Source organism: Carlito syrichta, unplaced genomic scaffold (genome assembly GCF_000164805.1).
Source record: "Carlito syrichta isolate Samal-C Ts95f unplaced genomic scaffold, Tarsius_syrichta-2.0.1 Scaffold316238, whole genome shotgun sequence".
Taxonomy (NCBI): Eukaryota; Metazoa; Chordata; class Mammalia; order Primates; family Tarsiidae; genus Carlito; species Carlito syrichta.
Genome location: NW_007260334.1, coordinates 684,303 through 708,980, shown reverse-complemented (window position 1 = coordinate 708,980; position 24,678 = coordinate 684,303). Strand labels below are relative to the sequence as shown.

The 24,678-nt window shown below is 34.1% G+C and overlaps 1 pseudogene; it reads right to left on the bottom strand.

Annotated features, from left to right (window-relative positions):
- Positions 1–23,792: 23,792 nt before the first annotated feature.
- LOC103276560 lies at positions 23,793–24,449 on the bottom strand (annotated as a pseudogene).
- Positions 24,450–24,678: the final 229 nt, after the last annotated feature.

Here is a 24,678-nt window from a genome sequence, read left to right as displayed (position 1 = left end):
GGTGCCACCCAGTCTTGAGGTGTTCAGAAGCAGTTTTCCCAGTGGTGGAGACATGAGCTACACTCAAGGAGTACATCCAGGCTTGAGACGGATATGGTCTTAATTCAGGGAGGATAGGTTTTATGCCTAAACTGCATTTCTTTAATTAACTAATTTCTAGTTCCACTGTTCCTCATGCTTCTTATCTTAACAATGTGTATTTACTTTGCTGTTCACATTTCTACTGATTTATTATAGGATATCCTGATATTTGCATTTAATTTGATAACCCTTCTGAGTTTTTGAAGTGGATTTATGAAGTTATAGCAAAAAATAAATACAGATAAAAGGAAATACTCTTTTTTGTTGACTAATAAAACAATTATTTAAATATATTTCCCTTAAAATGAAATGTTTAAGGGCATGTTAGAGTGTATCAAGAACAAAAGGTGCAGAGTTAGGGAAATGTGAAAAGAATACAAAATTAGGGTTAGGTAAGAAGAATAAGCTCAAGAGTTATATTGCACAACATGAAGACTATACTTAATTACAATGTATTGTACTGTTAAAATTTGATAAAAGAATAGATTATAAGTGTTCTCAGCACAGGTATATATGAGAGATAATACATATGTTTATTAGTTTGACTTAGCTATTTCACAATGTAGACGTGTACAATATGTATAATGTGTACAATATGTACAAAATAAATATAAACAATTGTATTTCTCAATTTAAAATAAAATTTAAAAAGAAAATAGTAAGATTAACAGTTACTGGAAAACAAAATAAATGTCCTCTTTAAAAAAAATAAATGCACCATTGTTTAGAAGAGAATGCAAAATAAACATTGGAATTAAAATGAAAATTAGTAACTAGCATAAAAATATTTGTATTTCCCTCAGATGATTTTTACCCATTCTGAGACTTACAATTATTTGATAAAATTTTCTACATTACTTCTTAAAAGTAATTTTAATATTTAAAAGTAATTTCCCAGCAATACATATATTTAAAAATATAAAATACAGCAATGATTTTTCCAGTTAGCCATTTTATTATTTTAGAAGTAAAATTATGTTTATTTACTATATGTCAGCTATTTGCAGGGAAATGCTAGTAAATGAAAGTCTGGATCATTTTCAGCTAGCTCAATTTTTCAACATAAATCATAGAAATTATAAAATGGCACATTAGACATCTTAAAAATACAGCATTTGAGTATTATGAATAATATTCCTTAAATACAGTTTAATTCTGATGCTGCACCTTATCATATAAATGATAGCCCCAAATGGAATATGTTATATTATGTCTACATATATAAAGCATATATTTTGTCATATAATCACAGTGTGTATTACTTGTTAAGTGCATCAAAATAAAATGGAATTTTAAATATAATGACTATATAACTAAGTATATTGCTTAAATGTTATAACAGCATATTTAATAATATGCTGCTGAAGTTTTTTATACTTGTAAAGTTTTTTTGTTTTAATATTATACAAAATGTTAAATACAACCAAGAAGTTGATAAAATTACACATTTATGTGAAAAGTAATTATAGATAAAAATAATTTGGAAAAACTGATCTAGCTATGATACTTATATAGTGATAACAAAATATTACTTGAGTACTATTAAAAAATATTACTTGTAAAGTGTTCCTTTCATTTTCATTGTTGTGGATTACTGTTCTTTGTACAATTTTTTTCTGCCATTAGAAAAGCAGATATTACAACAAGTGGGACAATGGTCATTTGCTAGAGTGTTCACTGATGACATGTAAATAGATAGTTCTTTGGAAATACAGATTCAGAGGAAATGAGTGAAATTGTTACATGAAATTTGTAATAAAATTAATTTGTCATTTTATACATTAATTATTTTTCACACAGTTCTATATTTTAGTAGTATGCCTCTGTAACATTTTCACATCACAAAAATACAACTTTGTACAATATCTTTCTTATATTTTATATTAAAACAGAGTACTATTGTGTTGCTGTTTGACCCTTCCAAGATTTCTCACAGATAACTTAAAGGATTGAAAAACAGCTGGATTCTCAGTAAGAAAGGGTTTAATGAATGTTTCAGGAGGATAATTTGCATGGAAATGACATTTTTTGAAGCCTGAAAAATGTAACAAAAAGTGAAAAGGAAACAACCTATCTTCATGCTGATGACAATGTTTATAATGAACCTAAAAATTGGAAGTTTAACCAGCTCCTGGAATATTATAATTTGCTCTTGATTTATATGGGAGCATTTCATGTAGATATAAATATAACAAAATATTCTAATTGAAGCTCTGCAATTAAACTAAGAATTGATAGAAAAGAGTAAGTATTTTTATTGAGTTAACCATGGATATCATCATCACTAATGATGCAAATCTTTTGATACCTTCATATTTTATTCTCAAATTAAGAACAGTAAATTAAACATTATTAGTACAGACTATTATTTCTATCACATGTACACTCTCTATCCATGTGTATATTCATGTGTATCTATGTCTTTTTGCACTGATAAATGTACAGGTAGATAGATTTAATATATCACTTTAAGAAGTAACAGAAGTGTTGGGAAATTGAGGAAGCCTAATTCGTACAAACTAGGTGTCTGTGAGAGACATATGGAATATTTTATGCATTTTCAAAAGCTAAAATATTCCACTGTCACATATTACAGAATATTATGAATATATATTATTTGGTATTGTTGAAAAGTTCTACTACTTGTAATTCATGATGGTTACAATGCTTTGTTAATCAGGGTTACTTCCCTATATGCACACACATTCCTTAGAATTATGGCTTGTGGTCCCCTCCTGGAACAATAGTGACTGACCTCATGGTTGTGTTCGCATAGTTAGTAAAATAGATTGTTGCTCATTACTATGATCAATAGTAGCAGTTAGAAGTACAATTATATTAATCTTGTAACTGTAACCAGTATATGCTTTTGTTTTGTTGTACTCATTGGCTAATGTATCAAAATGAATAACATTTTACTTTGTATAAGTACTCTGTAGTTAGTAGTTTGTACTTTGCCACTGACTCCATTGCTTAGAGTTACTGATAAATGAAAATTGCAGGTTCCCGGTAATGGCTACTAAGAATATACAGATAATGAATGTTATAACTGATGACATGAAATTGTACCTGGAATCCTATAGAATGCTTTGTAAGTCATGTAGTTTGATGTTAATCAATAGCAAATGTCAATACTAATGCTTATAAATACAGACGTAAAATCCGAGTAGCAGACTCGTCCTTGGTGTCTATGCGGCTCATCTCCCTGAATTTCAAATTCAGAAATAAACCACTTTCTTCCAAGTCCCCTGCCTTTTGGGTTTCATTGGCAAGTGAGAGAGTAGCCATGTGTTCCATAGACCATTTCAACATTAAGAAATCTGTGATGTGCTAAATTTTCAAGTAAGTGTATCTGATCAAAAGAGATATTTTCTTGAATTTCCTAAATTTCAAACCTATGTTTTCTGAATTTTCTAAATTTCAAATATTTCACTGATGAATCTCTTTTAGGCAGTATGTAATATAATGGTTAAACTGAAGGATATTAATTTGTGCTACAGGACTGAGTTGATATGACTCCATTCTTTGACTCACATTCAGCTACTACTACTATTCACATACACACACAGACACACATACACACACACACATACATTTTGCATATATATTCAAAGAAGAAAAAAAATCCTATATCTTAAGTTAAAAAAAGAAGAAGAACCTATATAACAGCATTTAAGGCACTTACCTGTTGTATGGAACATCTTTTCTAAACTCATACGCCTTCATAGGGCTTTAAAGGCTAAAAAAAGATCAGTCATATTGTCATTGTTGTATTCCAGTAACCAGAGAAACAAATGAAAGCAATAGTCCATCAATATGCTGATGACACTCAGCTCGACATTGCCTTTGATCAAATGGTGCTTTGTTGACTTTTTGTTGTGTATTACAGTTGAAGACATGAATTAAAACAAACTGACCAAGTTTCAGTCCAAACAAGAAAGAACCCCGAGAGACAGGGAGCATCATCTCGAGTGTGTATGAAAAGTACACTTTCTCCATAATTTTTTTCAGTCTTTTCTACTGAAGAACATAGTCTAAGAGCTCTTTGAGTCATAATACTTAGGTTAACACCAATGTTTAAAAACAAGTTGCATATGATTTATCCATTTCCATGTATATTTGACAGAAAACCCAGTGTAGAAACTCTGTGGACATTGTGCTTGGCCAATAAGAAAAAAAATATTTAGTAAGAAAATTAACAGCCTAAGATTTTTATACCCAAGGTAAGCCTGGAGATATCCTTATATGCTTCGCTATGGGGGTAAATTAAGAATAATAAAGTGATGAGATTTTTGGCTCAGCTTATTATCTGATGATAGTGGGCTATGCTATGAATTATACTATAATGTTTTTTACATATCATGATTACTAAGGTCTAATTCTCTCTCACTTTTTCTCTACTTCTATTTGAATCACATGATGCAAGACTACTTGTTTTTTTCCTTTTTTTTTTTTTTTACTTAAAAATATTGATTGGGTAACTACAAATACAAACTCATCTCTGTTGGATTCTTTGCTTCTGCTAGTTAACTATAAAAACCTTAAAGTTTTATTCCATCCAATCTGTCACCATATTTGTGATTTTTAGTCAATAATTAAGCCTAAAAATTAGTCTCATCATTTGAAAAACAAAAGAATAAGACAAGATGATGTCCAAAGTTTCTTCAACTAACATTTGAGGGCAACATTTTACTTATTTCTATTTGATTTCATATGATCTTTCTTTGTATGATGTTTTTATGAGAAAATGACTAAGATTTTAAAATTAGAGTAAATTTGAGCACAATTTCCTTACAACTCTCAACATCTCATACTCCTGAATAGATTTGGACTTTTCAAAATTGTTAGATTCTCACTGCTAAACTTTAGATTGACCCTTTTCTGACTATGTGTCCCAACCTACTTCTTATTTACTTTAGGAAACTTGCAATTATAAATTATTTCTCTGCTGCTTTGAAATGTTTATAAGTCCTTTATCAATCTCTTGCCAATTTAACATCCTAGTTAATGTCTTTCTCAAGGACCTGGAAATTATTTATTTGAAATTTAAACACCTAAAGGGATAACACCCAATCTCCCAATCCTCTTGAACATTACTTAGCAAACTTAGCAAACACAGATAGCCAGAAACAGGGAAGAAAATATGCAAAATAAGCCATAACTCAATTTACTTTATATATATCATTAATAAACCTCCCCTCTAAGTCCTCCAGTACTTGTCTACTAGTTCACTCTAATACTTAACCTCCCACATCCTCACACCATTTTGCTTCAAGTGAATTGTGCTAAATTTCTCTCCTCTACTACATTAGCTTGAATACAGGCATCCTTGCTTATTTTATTTGTCTGTAGCAATTTTTGCTTTGATACCCTTTTTGTGTGATTATTTTTAACTTAGTTCAGAAGAAGGAGGAAGATACAAATCTTATTTTCTCAGATATTGCCTCAAGAATCTGACCTAAAATTTCTCCTTAATCCTTTTTGTATACCCTGTACTCATTCCCAAATTTTGCTCATTTTTTCCCAATGTTGCCATTTTCTTCTTCTTTATTAAGTGAAACTCTGTTACTCTTCCAAATTCTTGCTCAAATAATGCCTACACCATGAAACATGATTTAACTTTTTCTTTTCTTAATTTGGAAATGATCTCGTCTGAATTCCTTCTGCATTTTGCACTTCTCTTACAGCATAGCATTATATATTATATATACACACATAAAGTATAAACTATGTTTATGATATTGTTAGTGTTATTTAGTTTTTTTCTTAATGAAAATTTATTATTTTTTGTATGTTTCTTTCGTAAAGGGCTAAGTGAGAAGAACATATTCTAATGCCAGTGATTCTCAAGATGTCACTCTGAGAATCTCTTAGAAAAGCAAACTTTTGGCCCTATCTCAATAGTTCAGTATCCAAAACTCTAGGGATGAAGCCCTACTACGTGTTTGGTAACAAGTCATTCAGGTGATTTTCATATATGAAAAGTTTGAGAACCACAGTTAAATTATTTTTTCTCACTGCCTTCTGTTATCTGATATGAGGATGGCTACTTCTGTTTGTTTTTGTTTTGCATTCACATTTTTTATGCAGGTATGTACTTTGAGTCTGTGGCTATCTTTTTTCAGTAGGTAGGTCTCTTATGGGCAACGGATGGTTGATTTTTGTTTTTGTTTTGCTTTTTTCCAGTTTGTTACTCTGTATCTTTAAAGTGGGGCATTTAGGTCATTTACCTTAAGGCTTAATATTGATATGTGAAGTTTTGTTCCTACCATAGTGTTGTAAACTAGGCGCCTTGGGGTTTCAAATGTGCAGTTAATAGTATCTGTGATCTTTATACTTAGGTAATACTTTATAGTAGTGAGTATTGTTATTTTGCTTCCTTGTTTAGAATTCCTTTGAGAATTTTCTATAGATCCAGTTTAATGGTGACAGATTATCTTAGTATTTGTGTGTCAGGGAACAATTTTATGGCTCCTTCATTTGTGACTCAATATTGCTGGATATAAAATTCATGACTGACTTTATTTTTTCTTTAAGGAGGTTGTTGACAGTAGGTCTCCTTTCTTCTCTACTTTGTAGAGTTTCTGCTGAGTAGTCTGCTGTGACTCTAATATCCTTTCCTTTAGAAGTGATTCAGCATTTTTCTATTGCTGCTCATGTTGACTTTGGAGAACTTGACAACTATATGTTTGGTAAGGCTCTTTTTTTTTTTTTTTTTTTTTGAGTTGGAGTTTCACTCGGTCGCCCAGACTGGAGTGCAGTGGCCGCTTCCGGCCACCGCAGCCTCGACCTGCTGGGCTCCGGCGATCCTTCCGCCTCAGCTTTCCAAGTAGCCGGAATTACAGGCATACGCTACCATGCCCAGCTGATTTTTTGATTTATTGTAGAGATGAGGTCTCGCTGCCCAGGCGGGTCTCGAACCCACGGCCTCAGGCAATCCACTCACCTCAGCCTCCCAAAGGCGCGGGATTACAGGCTGAGCCACCGAGCCCGGCAGTAAGGCTCTTTTTAAGTATTTTTTTTAAAAAATTGTTTTGTTATAAAGATGTGAGGTACAAGTGAGGGTTAGCTACATTAGTAAGATGCATGCAGGTGAAGCTTGTGTTTCCAGGTGGCCCTCAATCTCCCTGGCAGTGGACCAGATACCCTTTGTGTTGACATGTGCTCCTCACCCTGTTTCCTTCGTCTTTTAGTAGTGTACAGCTGCTGTCGATTCCTCACCTGTGTTCATTTGACATTGTTCAGGGTCCATTTATGAGTGAAAACATGCAGTATTCAGTTATTTGTTGCTATGATTGATCACTTAGTATGATGGTCTCCAACTCCATTCAGTTTGCTGCAGACTCCATGATTTTGTTCTTCAATATGGCCACATAATACTCCATCATGTATATGGATCATGTTTTATTTTATTCAGCCCAATTACGATGGGTAGTAGGGTTGGTTCCATGTTTTTGTAGTAAACATGCATTTGCAGGTATTTTTTTTAGAACGACTTATATTCCTATGGGTATATTCCCAGGAGAGGAACTGCTGGATCATTTGGAAGATCAATTTTTAGTTATTTTAGAAAGCACCATTTTGCTTTTCATAGAGGTTGAACTAGCTTTTACTCCCACCAACAGTGTAGATGCATTCTCTTTCTCTGTACCTGGTCTAGCATCTGTTGTTCTTTGACTTATTAATGATGGCCACCTTTAAAAGCTAGGTGTTATCTTACTGTAGCTTTTATTTGCATTTCTCTGATGATGAATGAGGCCAAGCATTTCATATGTCTGTTGGCTACTTGTATGTCACTTTTAAAACAAGTGTCTCTTCATGTCCTTTGACTAATTTTTTTATTTTTTATTTTAAAGATGTGGGGCACAATTCAGGGTTAGGTATACAAGTGTCCATTATGCTGGTGCCCTTGTTGATGAGGTGTGTCACTCCCTCCCCCTGACAGTTTTCTCAACTGCCAATCCTACCCCCCTCCCATGACAGTTTCCCACTACAGCCAATCCCTTTCTTATAGTATTATGATAATTGTTCAAGATCCGCTTAGGAGTGAGAACATATGGTACTCTGTTCTTTGTTTCTGTAATAGAGCAATGACTATGATCAACTCTAAACCCATTCAAGTTGCTGCAAAGTCCATATGTTCATCCTTCTTTATGGCTGCGTAATATTTCATCGTGTATATGTACCACATTTTTAAAATCCAGTCCAGGTTCAATGGGCGGCATGGCTGGTTCCATGTTTTTGCTTTTGTGAGTAGAGCTGCAACAAACATACATGTGCAGGTATCTTTTTTGTAGGATGATTTGTGTTCCTCCAGGTATATTCCCAGTAGGGGAATGGCTGGATCATATGGAAGGTCAATTTCTAGTTCTTCCAGAAATCACCACACTGTCTTCCCGAGAGGTTGCACTAGTTTTCATTCCCACCAGCAGTGTAGAAGCATTCCTTTTTTCTCCATAACCTCACCAGCATCTGTTATTTGTTTTATTAATGATGGCCATTCTTAATGGCATTAGGTGGTATCTCAATGTGGTTTTGATTTACATTTCTCTGATGATTAGTGAGGTTGAGCACTTTTTCACATGTCTGTTGCCTACCCACATATCTTCTTTTGAGAATTGTCTACTCATGTCTTTGGTCCATTTTTTAATGGGACTTTTTTTTTTCTTTTCGATGCTTTTGAGTTCCTTGTAGATCCTGGATGTTAGACCTTTGTCAGATATACAGTTGGCAAATATTTTTCCCATTCCATGGGCTGTTTCCCTGCTCTCCTGATGGTTTCTTTTGCTGTGCAGAAACGCGTTAGTTTGATGAGGTCCCACTTGTCTATCTTACTTCTATAGGTATGGGCATTTAGGGTTCTGATCAGCAATTGGTTGCCAGTTCCAATTTCCACAAGGGTGTCTCCTGTGTTTTCTAAGATTCTTATAGTTTGAAGTTTTATGTTTAGGTCTTTGTTCCATTTAGAGTTAGTTTTTGTGTATGGTGATAGTTAGGGGTCCTGTTTCAATCTTCTGCATATGGCCAGCCAGTTTAGCCAGCACCATTTACTGAATAGGTTCTCCTCTCCCCAGTGGTTGTTGTTGGAGGCTTAGTCAAAGATGAGTTGGCTGTGAAATTAGGGCTTTGCATCAGGAATCTCTGTCCTATTCCATTGGTGTATATGCCTGTTCTTGTACCAATACCAGACTGTTTTGATTACTGTAGACTTATAGTAAAGTTTGAAGTCTGGAAGTGTGATACCCCCTGCTTTGTTTCTTTTGCTAAAGATTGTTTTGGCTATTCGTGGTCATTTATGTTTCCATATGAATTTCTGTATTGTCATTTCCAGGATGGAGAAGAATGATGTTGGTAACTAATGAGTATTTGTTGAATCTATAGATCGCCTTTGGTAGGATAAACTTTTTAACAACGTTGATTCTTCCTATCCATGAGCATGGAATATTTTTCCATTTGTTTATGGTTTTGAATTTCTTTGAGCAATGTTTTGTAGTTCTTATTGTAAAGGTATTTTGCTTCTCTAGTTAGGAAGATGTCAAGGATTTTTCTTTTTTGGGGGGCTCTGTGAATAGGATTGTGCTTTTAATTTGGGTTTCTGCCTGCTTGTTGCTGGTTTATAGTAATGCAACTGTCTTTTGCACATTTATTTTGTACCCTGAGACTTTGCCAATGTTCTTTATTAGTACAAAAGGGTTTTTGACAGATTGTATTTTCAAGGTACAGGATCATATCATCATGTCCATTTAGCAATATGTTAGTTGTGAGTTTATCATAAATGGCACTTATGATTTTGAGGTATGTTCCTTCTATACCCAAGTGTTTAAGGCTTTTTATCAATGCTGGATTTTATCAAAAGTGTTTTCTGCATCTAATGATATAATCATGTGGCTCTTGTTTTTACATCTGTTGATGTATTTAATTACATTTATGGTCTTGCGAATGTTGGAGCAGCCCTGCATCCTGGGGATGAAGCCTACTTGGTCATGGTGGATGATTTTTGAGTTGGGTTTTTGGATATGATTTGTTAGAATATTATTGAGGATTTTTTCATCTATGTTCTTAAGGGATATTGGCCTGTAGTTCTCTTTTTTTGTTGGCTCTTTACCCGGTTTGTGTATCAGTGTGATGTTGGCTTCACAGAATGATTTGGGGAGAATTCCATCTTCCTCAATTGTATGGAATACTTTCAATAGGATTGGTATCAACTCCTCCTTGTGTGTTTTGTAGAAATCTGCTGGAAAGCCATCCGGTCCAGGGTTGTCTTCTTGTTTCAACTTAGGGAGGTTGTGTGATGTCAGATAGTCCTCCATTTCATTTATGTTATCAAGTTTGTTTCCATATACGTGTATATAGTTATCTCTGTTAATCTTTTGGATTTCTTCGGAGTCAGTTGTGTTTTGATCTTTTGTATTTCAGATTGTATTTATTTAGACTTTTTCCTCTCTTTCTCTTGTTCATTCTGGCTAGGAGTCCATCAATCTTGTTAATTCTTTCAAAGAACCAACTTTTTGGTTTTTGGTTGAGTGTCAAATTTAGGTTCTGAATCTCCTTGTTGATTTTTTTCCTCGACGATCTGTCTATGGCTGTTATGGGAGTAGTCAAGCCCCCTGCTACAATAGTGTTAGAGTCAATATCTTTTTTTAGCTTACTTAATAGATGTTTTATAAATGCAGTGCTCCTGTGTTGGGTGCATATATGTTTAAAATGGATATTTCTTGTTGATTGATTGAAATTTATATCATTACATTTTTGATAGTTTAAAGTTGTTTTGTCTGATGTTAAGATCATGACTCTTGCCTTCTTTTGTGGTCCATTTGCCTGGAAACTTGATTTCCATCCTATAACTTGAGTCTATGATATATCCCTTGTGTTGAGATGAGTTTCTTGGATGCAGCAAATAATTGGATCATAGTTTCTTAACCAGTTTGCCATTCTGTGTCTTTTCAGTGGTGCATTTAGTTCATTCACATTCAGGCTGATTATTGAAATGTGATTGTTTATCCTTGTCATGAGGTTTTTATAATGTTTTTTCTTTGATTGTTTTCTTTTGGCTTTGGTGTTGATGTAGTTGTGTGTTTTCAAGTTTCTTGTTTCTCTGTATTGTCTCTGTATTGTTGATTCTGTGCTCTGCTGTTCTCTTGGGAAGTGTATAGTCATTCTTTTTTTTTTTCTTTCTTTCTTTTTTCTGTGCTTAATACATGTTGAAGTGTCTCCTATAGGGCTGGAGTGGAAGCTGCATAATCTCTTAGGAATTGGATGTCTGGGAAGGATTTTAATTCTCCATCACTGATGAAACTGAGCTTGTCTGGGTAGGAAATTCTTGATTGAAATTGTTTATCTTTGAGGACTTTGAATATAGGACTCCAGTCTCTTCTAGTTAGTAGTGTTTCTGTCGATAGGTCTGCTGCTATTCTGATTGGTTTTCCCCGTCAGTAGTCTGACCTTTCTCTCTTGACCCTCTTAGAATTTTTTCTTTTGTACCTACATTGTGTAGGTGAATTATTATATTTCTAGGGGTTAGTCTTCTCATTTGATGTCTTGTGGGATTCTCTGTATCTCTTGTGCTTGGCTGGCCACATCTCTGGTGAGAAAGGAAAAGTTTCTTGGATTACCTCCTGGAATGCTTACTCCAAGTTGTTCTTCATTTCTCTTTCTTCTTCTGGGATACCAATCAGGTGTGGGTTCAGCTTCTTGATATAATCACACACCTCTTGTAGACTTTTTTTTTTCTGAGTCTTCTTTCTATGCTTTTTACAGATTGGGTTAATTTCATGTTCTGATCTTCAAGTTCTGAGAGTCTTTCTTCAGCTAGATTAATTCTGCTTTCCATGCCTGTCATCTTGTTATTTATTTCCTGGATGAAATTTTTATTGCCAAAATCTCTGTTACAAGTACTTTCAGTGTTGCATCTTATCTTTCTTGAGTCTTTGTCACTCTTTCCATCCATTCCCAATCCCTGTCATATTCTTGGGTCAGTCATTGTTGACTTCCATTGTTGGGGCACCAATATCTGGTTTTTCAGGAGTTTTCTCTTTGTTACACTTTTAATTGCCTGTGGTCTTCCTTTGATTTTTCCTCATTCGTGACAAAGCTCTTCTTTTTCTTTTTAGTTCTGTTATTCAGTGTCAGTGGGAGAGGCTTTCCCTTCTGATGTTTGCTCAACCCTCTATTCTTCCCTGATCTGTGCTCTGAATTTATTCTATTTTGAAATGGGATGGTGGATGGAAAACTTTCCTGTCTCTTATAGTTTTTGAATGTCGAATAAAATAGAGGATGGGGTATTAGTATTCATAAAATACCTGCAAATTATGGTGTTCACTTATTGTGGTATGTGTTCCCTGAGATCCACTACCCACCACCACTCATTATGATGATGCAAAACAGAAACCAATGCAAAAAAAAATTGCGCACACACACACACACACACACACACACACATACACACACTCCCCAAAACAAACTGGAATAACAACAAAGTGAAAAGAAACAAACAACAAAAAAAAAAAATGTTCATTATACAGGTACCCATGTTGATGAGGTGTGTCCCCCCTTCCCCTAGCAGATTCCCATTACTGCTACCAATCTCACTTCCCTACACTCCTCCTGGCAGTTTTCTGCTACTGCCAATCCTTTTCTTATGATATTATGATAATTGTTCAAGGTCACTTTATGAGTGAGAACATGCAATACTCAGTTCTTTGTTTTGGTATATTACTCAATATTATAGACTCTAAGTCCATCCAGATTGCTGTGAAGTTCATGATTTTGTTCTCCTTTATGGCTGTGTAGTATTCCATCTTGTCTATGTACCACATTTTTTTATCCGGTCTATTTTTGATGGGAAGCATGGCTGTTTCCATGTTCTTACTACTGTGAACAATGATGCAATAAACATATGTGTGCAGGTATCTTTTTTATACAATGATTTGAGTTCTTCTGGGTATATTCCCAGTAGGAAAATTGCAGGGTCATATGAAAGGTCAATTTTTAGAACTTTTAGGAACTGCCACACTGTATTCCACAGAGGCTAGACTAGTTTATACCCCCACCAACAATGTAGAAGTGTTCCCTTTTCACTGCATCCTCTCCAGTATCTGTTTTTTTTTTTTTTTTTTGAGTTATTGATGATAGCCATCCTGACTGGAGATAGGTGGTATCTCAGTGTAGTTGATTTGTATTTCTTTGATTACTGGTGAGGCTGAGCTTTTTTTCATGTATCTGTTGGTTGCTTTTATATGTCTCCTTTTGAGAACTATCTATTCATATCTTTTGCCCACTTAGTAATGGGACTGTTTGCTTTTTCTTTTTGGATGTTTGAGTTTCTTGTAGATCCTAGATGCTATGCATTTGTCAGAGATAGAATTGGCAAATATTTTTTTTTTCCAGTTTGTAGGCTGTCTCCCCATTCTCTTGATGTTTTCTTTGACTTTGCAGAAGCTTGTTAGTTTAATGAGGTCCCACTTGTCTATCTTATCTCTTATGGCACGGACACTCTGAATTTTGATCAGGAATTGGATGCCAGTCCCAATTTCCATAAGTGTATCTCCTGCAGTTTCTAAGGTTCTTATAGTTTGAGGTTTTACATTTAGCAGAGTAACAGGGTATAAAATCAATGTGCAAAAGACAGTCACATTTCTATTCACCAACAATAAAAAAACACAAACACAAATAAAAGGCACAATCCCATTCATAATAGCTAGAAAAAAATCAAATATCAAATACCTAGACATCTTCCTAACCAGAGATGTGAAAGACTTTTACAATGTAAACTACAAAAAACTGCTCAAAGAAATCAAAGATGACACAAACAAATGGAAAAATATTCCATGCTCATGGATTGGAAGAGTCAACATTGTTAAGATGTTCATCCTACCCAAGGCAATCTACAGATTTAATACAATACCCATTAAATCACCAGCGACATTCTTCTCAGACCTGGAAATAACCATACAGGAATTAGTATGGAAACATAAACAACCACAAATCTCCAAAACAATCTGCAGCAAAACAATAAAATAAAATAAATAGAGTAGGACATATCACATTCCCAGATTTTAAACTCTATTATAAAGCTACAATGATCAAAACAACCTGGTAATGGTATAAGAACAGGCATATAAACCAATAGAACAGGATAGAGTTCCACAAGCAAAACCTCAATTCCTCAACCAACTCATCTTCAACAAAGCCTCAACCACCGACTGGGGAGAGGAGAACCTATTTAGTAAATGCTGCTGGGAAAACTGCCTGACCACATGAAAGGAGTAAAACAAGATCCCTACTTATCACCATGCACAAAAACCAACTCTAATGGATCAAAGACATAGCTAGAATCTTTTTGAGAATTTTTGTATCTATGTTCAACAAGAAGATTGCATATCTTTCCTTGTTGGGTCTTTGCCATGCTTGGATATCAGTAAGATGCTAGCTTTATATAATAACTTGGAGATAATTCCATCATTATAAATTACTTGGAATACAGTAAATAAGGTTGGTATTGGCTCCTTCTTCTATGTTTTGTAGAATTCAGCTAGGAAGCCATCTGGTCCAGGGCTTCTTTTGGTAAGGAGATTTCTTATGACTGAGTTGATTTCCTGTCTTGTTTTTGGTCTGTTTAGAGTATCAATTTCTTCTTGTTTCAAGCATGGGAGGTTTTGTAATGTCAGAAAGTTCTCCATTTCCTTTAGGTTATTTACATGGAGGTGTTTGTAATAATCTGTGATAATCTTTTGACTCTTTTCTGTGTCAGTTGTAACATTGTGTTTTGCATTTTTGTGTTTAGTTGGACTTTCTTTCTCTCTCTCTTTTTTTATTCAATCTAGCCTGGGGTTTGTCCATCTTATTTAAACTTTCAAAGAACCAGTTTTTTGTCTTGCTGATCTTTCTATTATATTTTTATCATCTATATCTTGCAATTGTGATTATTATCTTGGTGATCTGGATTCTTCTGTTGAAGTTAGGATTTTGATGATCTTGTCTTTTCAGTTTCCTTAGATGTGATTTTAGGATGTTTACTTGTGATCTTTCTATTTTCTTGATGTGCGTGTGCAATGCTATGAATTTTCCACCTAATACTGCTTTCATAGCATCACAGAGATTCTGATAAAATGTTTTTTGTTTGTTTTGTTAGTGCTGTTGTTTCCAGGTAAATTTTTATTTCAGTCTTGATTTCTCTGTTAACCCAGAAGTCATTCAACAGCAAGTTGTTTAGTGTCCATGCTTTTGTGTGTTTTTTGGGGAAATCCCATACTTATGAAAAGTTTGCTCATTTTCCTTATTTTTCTTTATTTCACACTGAGTTAATTCAAAAGATTTGCCTCCCAGCTCTGAGATTATTTCCTCCATTTAAACTAGACAATTTTTAAGGATTTAAACTGTTTTGTATCTCCACCAATGAATTTTTTTAGTTTAGTTTTTTTAATGTTGTTTTGTCAGTATCTCCTTTAACCTCTTATATTGTTGTACTTATTTATTTATGTTTTGTATCAGCTTTCTCTTGAGTCTTATTGAGCTTCTTTAGAATCAATATTTTGAATTCGTTATCTGACATTTCAGGTATTTCATTTCGGTAGGGTCCATTGTTGAAGAGTTAGTGTGCCTTTCCTGAGAATATACACAGGGAAGCATAAATAAGTCTACCAAAAAGTCACCTGTACATGTATGTTTATGGCCACACTAATCACAGTAGCTAGAACATGAAACCAATTCTACTGCCCATCGAAAGTAAACTGGATAAAGAAAATGTGGTATATATTCATGATGGAGAATTACACAGTTATAAAGAAGAACAAAATCATGGACTTCACAGCAAATTAGGTGGAATTGGAGACCATCTTACTCAGTGATCTATCACAGAAACAAAAAATTAAATAGCATATGCTATCACTCATAAGTGGGTCTTGAACAATAATCATATGAACTCAAGGGAGAGATCAACAGTTGCTGGGTATTGTTTGGAGAAGGAGGGAAGGAGGAGGGTGGGTGACATGTGACAACACAAAGTGTACCAGGTCCACTACCAGGGGAAGAAGGGTAAATTAGAAACCTAAACTCCACCTGGATGCAGTCTGCCTATATAGTTAATCTTTGTTTGTAAACAAATCTCTAAAATAAAATAAAATAATGTTAAAAAGAATGTGCCCCTTTGGAGGGGTAACACTTTGTTTTATTTTCATACTTTCAAAATTGTTTCTTTGGTTCTATCTCATCTTCATGAACTCTGGTAACTAGTCTGTGCAAGTTCCTTGGATATAAATAGCCTATATATATAGGCTTTTCTGTGTGTTGGTTGTAAAAGTGGTATACTGGGAGTGTGGGCCACCTCATTTCCTCTTGTGGGGGTGAGGTCACAGGGAGCTCAGGAAGTTCATCTTCTTCAGTGGCTTGCACTAATGGAAGAAGATCACCTGTTATGTTGCATTGTTCAATCTCCAGGTGGCATGTGTGGGTAAGAGCTGGCTACTGTCAGTGTGAGTCTTTACTTGACCCTTGTTTACTGAAATGAGTTTTCAATTATCTCAGGTAGTGAGCTGGTCTGTGGGTTGCACAGTGGTCTCAGCTCCCAGTTCAGCTCCAGATTTTGGAATCAAGATTTTAAAACAACATGTTGTTGCTAATGTGTCATGATTTCACTCTATATTCTAAATGCAAGCTGTCAAATAGTGTTGTCATTATCTGTGGAGAGGAAAATTTGCTACATTTGAATAATCCAAAACTGAATAGACACTTGAAATGTGACTAGTGCAATAATAATAACAACAAAACCAATTAATTTATGCTTAATTGTAATTAACTTAAATCAAACAACCACAATTGAGTATTGGTTATCAATTTAAAGAGTAAAATTCTAGACTATTTTAGATAATATAAAATATTAAAATTTACTACAGTTGACCCCAATATTTACAACTTAACTTTAATAATTATCTAATTGTAAAACAAAGCATATTTGATTTTCACAATTCTGCATTTTTAGTAGATGATGTTTTGCAAATCAAAATTTGTTATAGCGAGATAACATTGATAGAGACCGATGCTGGTTTAACTAACTTCTTTAACTAATTCAACATCTTATTACTACCAGCTAGAAGACAGAGGAGAATAGAAGAAAGAGAGAAAATATGTTGAAACGATGCTTCTTTAAGCAACACCCTGGCTTTACCACAGCAATTTGCTAAAGTAATCACATACATATAATCAAGTGTGGATAAAGTGATTACTTATAGCTTAGTAAGTTGTTACAATTTCATCTAGTAATGTTAGAATACAAAGAAAAACTGTCAAGTTTGTTTTTATAGTTTTTCCCCTGTCTTGCTCTTTGGACATATTTTTGTTCAGTGTAACCAATGATTTGGGCTTTATATGTGTTTCAGAATTAGAAGAAAATATGCACAGGTGTAAGAACGTCTGTTCTTACATAAATTGAATTAAGAGAGTGTGCAGAGCCAAGAAACAGAGGTTAGAGCATCTATTCTTCAGTACATGAGGAAAAGAAAATGAAAAAGAAGTGAGTTTAGAGAAAAGATATTATATAATATATGATATAATCTCTAATGTATTATTTTTAAATGTAAGCAAAAATCCTACTATTACAAACGTAATTGGCATTTGTTGAAATATGTATATTTATAAATTTATGAATATACATTTTCAATATTTATTAAGAATCTGTCATACTATGCAAAGTATTGATTTTATTAAGGCAATAAACACAATTCAACATCTGATATCATTTTAGAGTAATATGGGGGCATATAAGTTGTTTAAACACTTAAAGTTTAGCAAAAAAATATTTCATATTTCTAAAGAGGTACATTCAGAGCTATTCCAATTAAAGAAGATGAATGTCTCCCCATTTAGTGGTCCTGAGTTTCTTCTCTGAACTCCCAAGAGGCTCCAAAATCTTAGATATAATTGGAAAAATCCCACAGCAATAATTTTACCTTATATATCTATTTAAAGTGGATTTTTAAAAGGTATTTTTAAAAAATTTTATTAAACTTTTAACAGTATCTTCTGCCTCTTGTATTATTTTCATCTTGACAAGAAATATCTTCATGTGCTTTTTCAGGTTACCCAATCCAGGGAGAAATAATCCACTAATGACAAGATCACCAAACAGTTATCTTTTTAGAATATAACAGCAGTTAAAAACCAGGTTCTTTTTTTTAAATAATAAAGTTTTATTGCAACACAGTCAGTTCATCCCTTTATATATGACTATGACAGTTTTTGTACCATGAGGATATTAGTATCTGTAAAAGAAACATTTAAATCCAACAAACATTCACCATCTGTCCCCTTACAGAGAAAAACAAAAAAGTTTGCCAATACCTGATCTTGACTGCAGAAGACAAAGTGTAAATTTGATAAACTGGTAGGAATAAGACAGGTCAAAACATATACAGCATTTAATCTGAAAAACATAGACATTTTGGTTGTTTATAAAGTCAACATAGGTCAAGATTTGTGGTGACTTACTCATAATGTGAACATAATTTTATGGTTACATTACTTTGATGAACTTTCTTAATCAAATAAACCTCCTTTTGTGGATGCTAGGGCTTGGCGAACTACTGCCTGAAGACCAAATCCAGCTTGCAGTCTTTTTATAAATAGCAATTAAGCTATATAAAACATGTTTTAAAGGATTATGAAAATACAAAGCAAAACAAGGAGTATATTTAGAGACTGCATATGTTAGGTGAGATCTAAAATGTTTACAAAATAGCCTTGTAGAGAAAAGGTTTGCTCACCTCAAGGTAGAATTATCTTTAGCAATGGTGCTCTGTATTAAACAAATTAGATTGTGAAAACAAACAAACAAATGTACACATAAACAAAGCAGAAGCTTGTATAAAATTCTCCTAAAATAATTGTATTCGATGGAGCTAACAATGTTTATTTTGGAAAAGAGACTATTTAGAGGAAGGTAGCAGTTGAAGATTTCTCTTGCACACAAGAGTTATTATTTTGTTGTTCTGAAGCCCTGAATTCGAAGGCAGAAATAAATATATGAAAATCACAAACATGCAGACTTTGCCAAAATATAAGAAATAATTTTCTAAAATTACTCATTCTCACTTAAAGTTATATATTTTTCTCAGTGAGTTATTTGTTGGTAAAATGGCCAAACAGTACAATAAAGTAACATTGTAAAATAGTCCACATTGATTGAAATAGAAATTTAGAACAAATTTACTTCTATTATATTTTTAATTTTCCAAAGCATTGCATATTTTCAAAATATTATTTTATCACTGTATACTATGATTACTTTTTACTGCATTATTTTTGTATACTTAGTGAAAATATTAATATGCTATGTCAATTTTTAAACTTATTTATCCTTTAAAATTGCAATTATTTTTTTAAATCTATGTGGTTTCGTTTCTGACTTCCATATGAGAAGGTTTATCTGAAATGTCAATTCATTCTCAATTTTTTCTTATATTTGATATTGGATCATTTACAAGGTGATTGAAAGTTTTATATGTATAGATGAGACTTGTCTTCTCTAGAGGTTGATCTAGTTGAGAAGCTTTCTTTGAAATCCAAAATATTGTTACTTTCACGTCGTTTGCCTTATGTCCTAGGATATCTCCTGAAGATTCTTTCAGTCTTTAGGATGGAAAGTAAATGTCTGCCTTCTAGAAATCTTAGATGAGTGTGAAATGGATGGTAGAGGTTTCAATACTTAGTATATTGAAAGAAATATTTGATACTGCATGAGATTCTTAACATTAGAAATGACAGGATTTAGCCCTTATTTGAAACTCTCCTGTGACATGAACTCAAGGACTTTCTGACTACTATATAACAAATCCACCCAAGATAAATGATGATTCTGCTGAAATTAGGTACCAATACAAGAAATTTGCCTGGTTAAAGATAGTGTATATTAGGGAACACGTAATTTATGAAGAGTCTATATGAGTAATATATGCAACCCCATTGGGAATGAGAGCTTGTCATTTACCTTTTAGGGAGCATATGATTAGCATGGTCTAAAACCCTAAGCCCCTTAGTGCCAACGGCTTCAATCCAGAAGTACCTACTCCGTCTTCTCTCCTGTGAGTCCCAGTGTGATAGAGACATTCAAAAGACATGTCAGGGAAGCACAAGGATTCTACCATGCTGTCACAGTGCATGCTGTGTTGCTGCATAACTTACATCCTTTCTCATCACTAAGTAAGTGTTTCGGCAATGCCTATTTAATCCTATGAGCTTGCTTGTGAATTCAAACCCAGAAATCCTGCTGTTGGAGCAATGTGAACATTGCTGGAGGTAAACTTTCATCTATTTCTCTCGTTTATGGTATGATAATGCCTCACTCTTGCCTTGAATTGAGACCTTTATTACATTTTTCCAGCATTTTTCCTTTTGCCTTTTTTAGAAAATAACACTGTAGGCTTCTGCTAGGTTTGCTATGAATAGTCACCAGTTCAACAGAGTGGCAGAAAAGATAAGGTTACCCAGTTGTTTTAGATTATTTAACCAATTCTTTTTAGCTCCATATTCACTTCACTTTCTGGAGCAACTAACATTGCTAATTCCTGAGTCTTTAAGAAAATTGACTATATACATTGAATTCTTTCTTAGCTTGCCATTCTATTGGTTTAGCATTCAGTATTTTTGTTCTTCTAAGTTACCATTTATTGATCAGTTTTCTAGCCTTCAAGACTATGTAATTGATCTTGTTTTCTTCCATTTTTATTGAATTTGAATTTATGTTGAAAAAAATTTTACTACCATTTTAGAGTAGGTGTTCCACATGCATTTGCTCCATGAATTTTTATGGCAGACAGGCTAGTAAAGCCTATGAAATTTTCAAAATAATATTTTAATTTATGAGATAAAATATATAGAAATACAACAGGAAACAATTGCACTGAAAATAAATTAAAACATATTTTAAAGTATTTGATATAACAATAAATGTTTCTATTCATGCATTAAATAAAAATATTGAGTGAAATATCTAATATCTATCATAATTTTAAGGTAGTAACCAGTATAATCAAAATTTCTATTGATCTGCAATAAGTAAAATACAGTATAAAACTATCTGTAATTTTTAATAATAGAAGTTGTAAATATTGTTAATGTTACTGGAGTTTGTTGTCTGCACATATGATTGAAGAAAATATAATTTTCAGTCAGAAGTTACTGAAAATAGATATATGAATACAAGTTAAAATCAATTCAAGTTCATATACCCTGGTTATGAACTCCTTATTTAGAAAGTCCTCAGAGATATAGCGATGAACTCTGTTTCATTTGTTCCACCTTAAACTGAAAATATCCTAACTCTCCTTAAATCCATTAAAATGAAAATAATTTTCCACAATCCTTGCTGAAAACACACTCAAAATGCTGAAGATAATTCACAGTCACTGTATGTAATGTTTCGCCAATCTTGTAAAGAAAAGATGCATAATATAAATATATTTAATAGGTAATATGAATTATTTTGAATGTGTTCATGCAGGCAGAAGGCTACCAGAATAAAGATGCAGTGCTGATATTTAAAGTAAATTGAAATATATCCTTGTTATTAAAAAGGTCATGCTCCAGTTGTTGAGGTAAGTGGGATGAGAAAAAGATAACATGTTTCGAGGTTGTCATTACTCACATTGTAGAACTTCTAATGTAATACATCAGAAGACACAGAGTGTGATTTGCTGGTGCATGGACATTTCCAAATATGTAAAAGAAGCAATTTCTCTGAACATTTTATTATTTTTCTTATTTACTTCGTGGTTTTGGAAACAAAATTTTCCTGAGCTCACATACTACAGTACTATACCTTTATCTTTGTCTGCCCCACTATTTATATAGTTAAGAAAGAATATATAAAGACTTAAACATATTTTATTTGCATGTTTTATTATTATACTTAACTAAATACATTTAGCTAAATATATTTATATTAAAATAATTTTGTTTTCTGGTTCAGACAAAAAATAATAGACTGCTTTGTCCCTGCTTCCTGCTTCTCTCAGCTCAGTGCAAGAGGAAATAATGTAAAAGGTGACCAAAGGGTGACTCCAAGGATGGTATGAGAAAGTCAAACTGATTTGGCACCCTAGAACTGGAAGAACAACTTAGAAGGGTGTCTTATATCCCTCCTTCAACAAAGGAAGACTCTGTCTTAGTGTTGTCAATCACCAACCCAAGCAAAGAAAGCCCAGAAAACCCATTTATTTCTTATTTCTTGTATCAAATCAGAGTACCTCTGGTTATAAGAAAGTGTGACACAACTGACCCTGGTTAAAAAAAAAAAAAAAAAAATATATATATATATATATATATATATATATATACACACACCCAGACCCAAAAAAAAAAATATATATATATATATATGCCCAGACAAAATACTCCCCTTCTCTCCAGGGTCTCAGACTTCCCTTCACAACCAAAATGATAATGAGATAATCAAGTGGTACTGGCAAAAGGAACCCCGCCATATTCAATGGTGCTATGAGAAACAAGCTTACCCATCCAAAATCAAAGGAGAGACAAAGAGACATGGAGAGCAACAGAAGTGAGACTTTTCATGATGGTTTTGCAAATCAGGTATCTGGTGTGAAGGCACACCCAGAACAGTTACAGCAAGCAATTTATTTCTATTCATAGAATCCCCCCTGTCAAGTTTCTCATTAACCAAGGACTGTGGGGTCCCAATCTCTCCTGGACATTGCTTAAGGGGTTTTTAGTCCAAATAAGGATAAATTAGTACTTGTTACTATTTGATTGTAGAATTTGAGTTTACTCATTTCTGAGTAAGCTCTGTTTCCCCGGTGTGGCTCTTACCACGTCCCCACTTTGTTCTAACTAGCCTTCGGTCATGTCTACTTCCTAGTATGTGCTCTTGGTCATGTTAGCATATGTCTTTCTATTTTATGAAAATGAATTATCTATTTTCTTTCACAGTCCCCTCCTCTTTTTTTCATTTGGTTTGTTTTCATTTTATTTTTATTGTTTTGTATGGCCCTGTTGTTTAAATATGCCAAGTAAATATTAACTTTTTTTTTCATGATTTACCTTTTTATCGAAGAGTAGGAGTTTACTTTGGGCATAAGTCATGGGCATTTGTTTGTTTACAGCTACTTTTATAAGCTTTTGGGATTAGGCTCCTCACACAGAAGATAACATAGTATCCTACAGTGGTTAAAATTTCTGTAACTGTAATATGAGACGTTAAAATAGAGGCAACCATACCCTTCCATTTTTTTTAAACCATTCTTCTAACCAGTCTGTTAAAGGATCATTGACTGCAGAGTTTTCAACAAATTCTTTAGCTAAAATGGTAAGTCCCTGAAAAGTCTTAGTGATAGTACCATTGGGGGCAGTATTATTTGGAATAAAAGTACAACGCTTTCCTCTCAACATAACAAAAAACTCCTCCTTTTTCTACAAACATTCTGTCTAACGCTATTCTATTCTCCCAGGCCATCCTGTTTGTAGCATCCAATTGGCTAGCTATTCCTTGAAGGGCATCTTTGGTATAGTTTATAAGCCTTTATTGATTATATAAATATAATTAATTCAATCTATATTTTTATTAATAGTAGACTACCAAAAGAGTGCACACTTTTAAACCCTGTGGCTATTTGGTTTCTTTCTTTTTTTTTTTCCTTAGAAACAAGTTTATTTTCCACCAACCTTATTTCCGTGTTGCTTAAGAGCCTGTGTTGCTTAAGAGCTTAAGACCACTCAGTGGTTGTCCCTATCCATTCAGTGGCCTGAGTGTGGGAGCTGCAGACCAGTCTTCTGTGGCAGGCTGAGCATTCTAGTCTTCAGTAGGAAACTGCTGAATTGGCACAAAGGGCACCTGCATACCTTCAAACCAGTCTGCAACCTCAGGCTGAGTAGCAGTGAATTCAGGAGCTGGAGCAGTCTATTCACCCTGAAATTCTTCTTTGGTCACAGTTTTTTCAGCAGCAGCCTGCTCTTCCTTTTTCAATCTCTTCAGGATCTCTGTAGAAGTAGAGATCAGGCATAACCTCCCACGGGTGTTCACGGGAGATGGTGCCACGCATGCGCAGAACTTCCCGAGCCAGCATCCACCACATCAGACCCACTAAGTGAGCTCCCTTATTGTGGCACGGGATGGCAATGTCCACATAGCACAGATGAGGGTCTGTGTTACACAGAGCAATGGTGGGCAGGTTAACATAAGATGCCTCTGTGAGAGGCTGCTGGTCAACCCTGGGATCAGTAACCACCAGCAGATGGGGCTCCCTGGATCTGGTTGGTGAAAGTTCCAGTAGTGAAGCGCCAGCAATAGGAGTGGCTCCAGTGGCAGCAAAAAGCTTCAGCACAGGCCACTGGCCAGTATTCATGGAAGATGACACTGACATCAGCAGGGTTTCCAATGGCAGCAATGACAAGAGCTGTAAACAGAAGCTTCTCCCAGGTCCTCTTCAGATTTATAATGTAGATGTCATAACTCTTCCTTTTATAGATGTACTGCTCCATCTGGAAGTTAAGGTTGGTGCCACCTAAGTGGGTGCCTGCTGCAAGGAATTTGAGGACATCCTCCTCCTTCATTTGCAGGATGTCAAGGGCTCTGGACATTGTGAAAGTTTT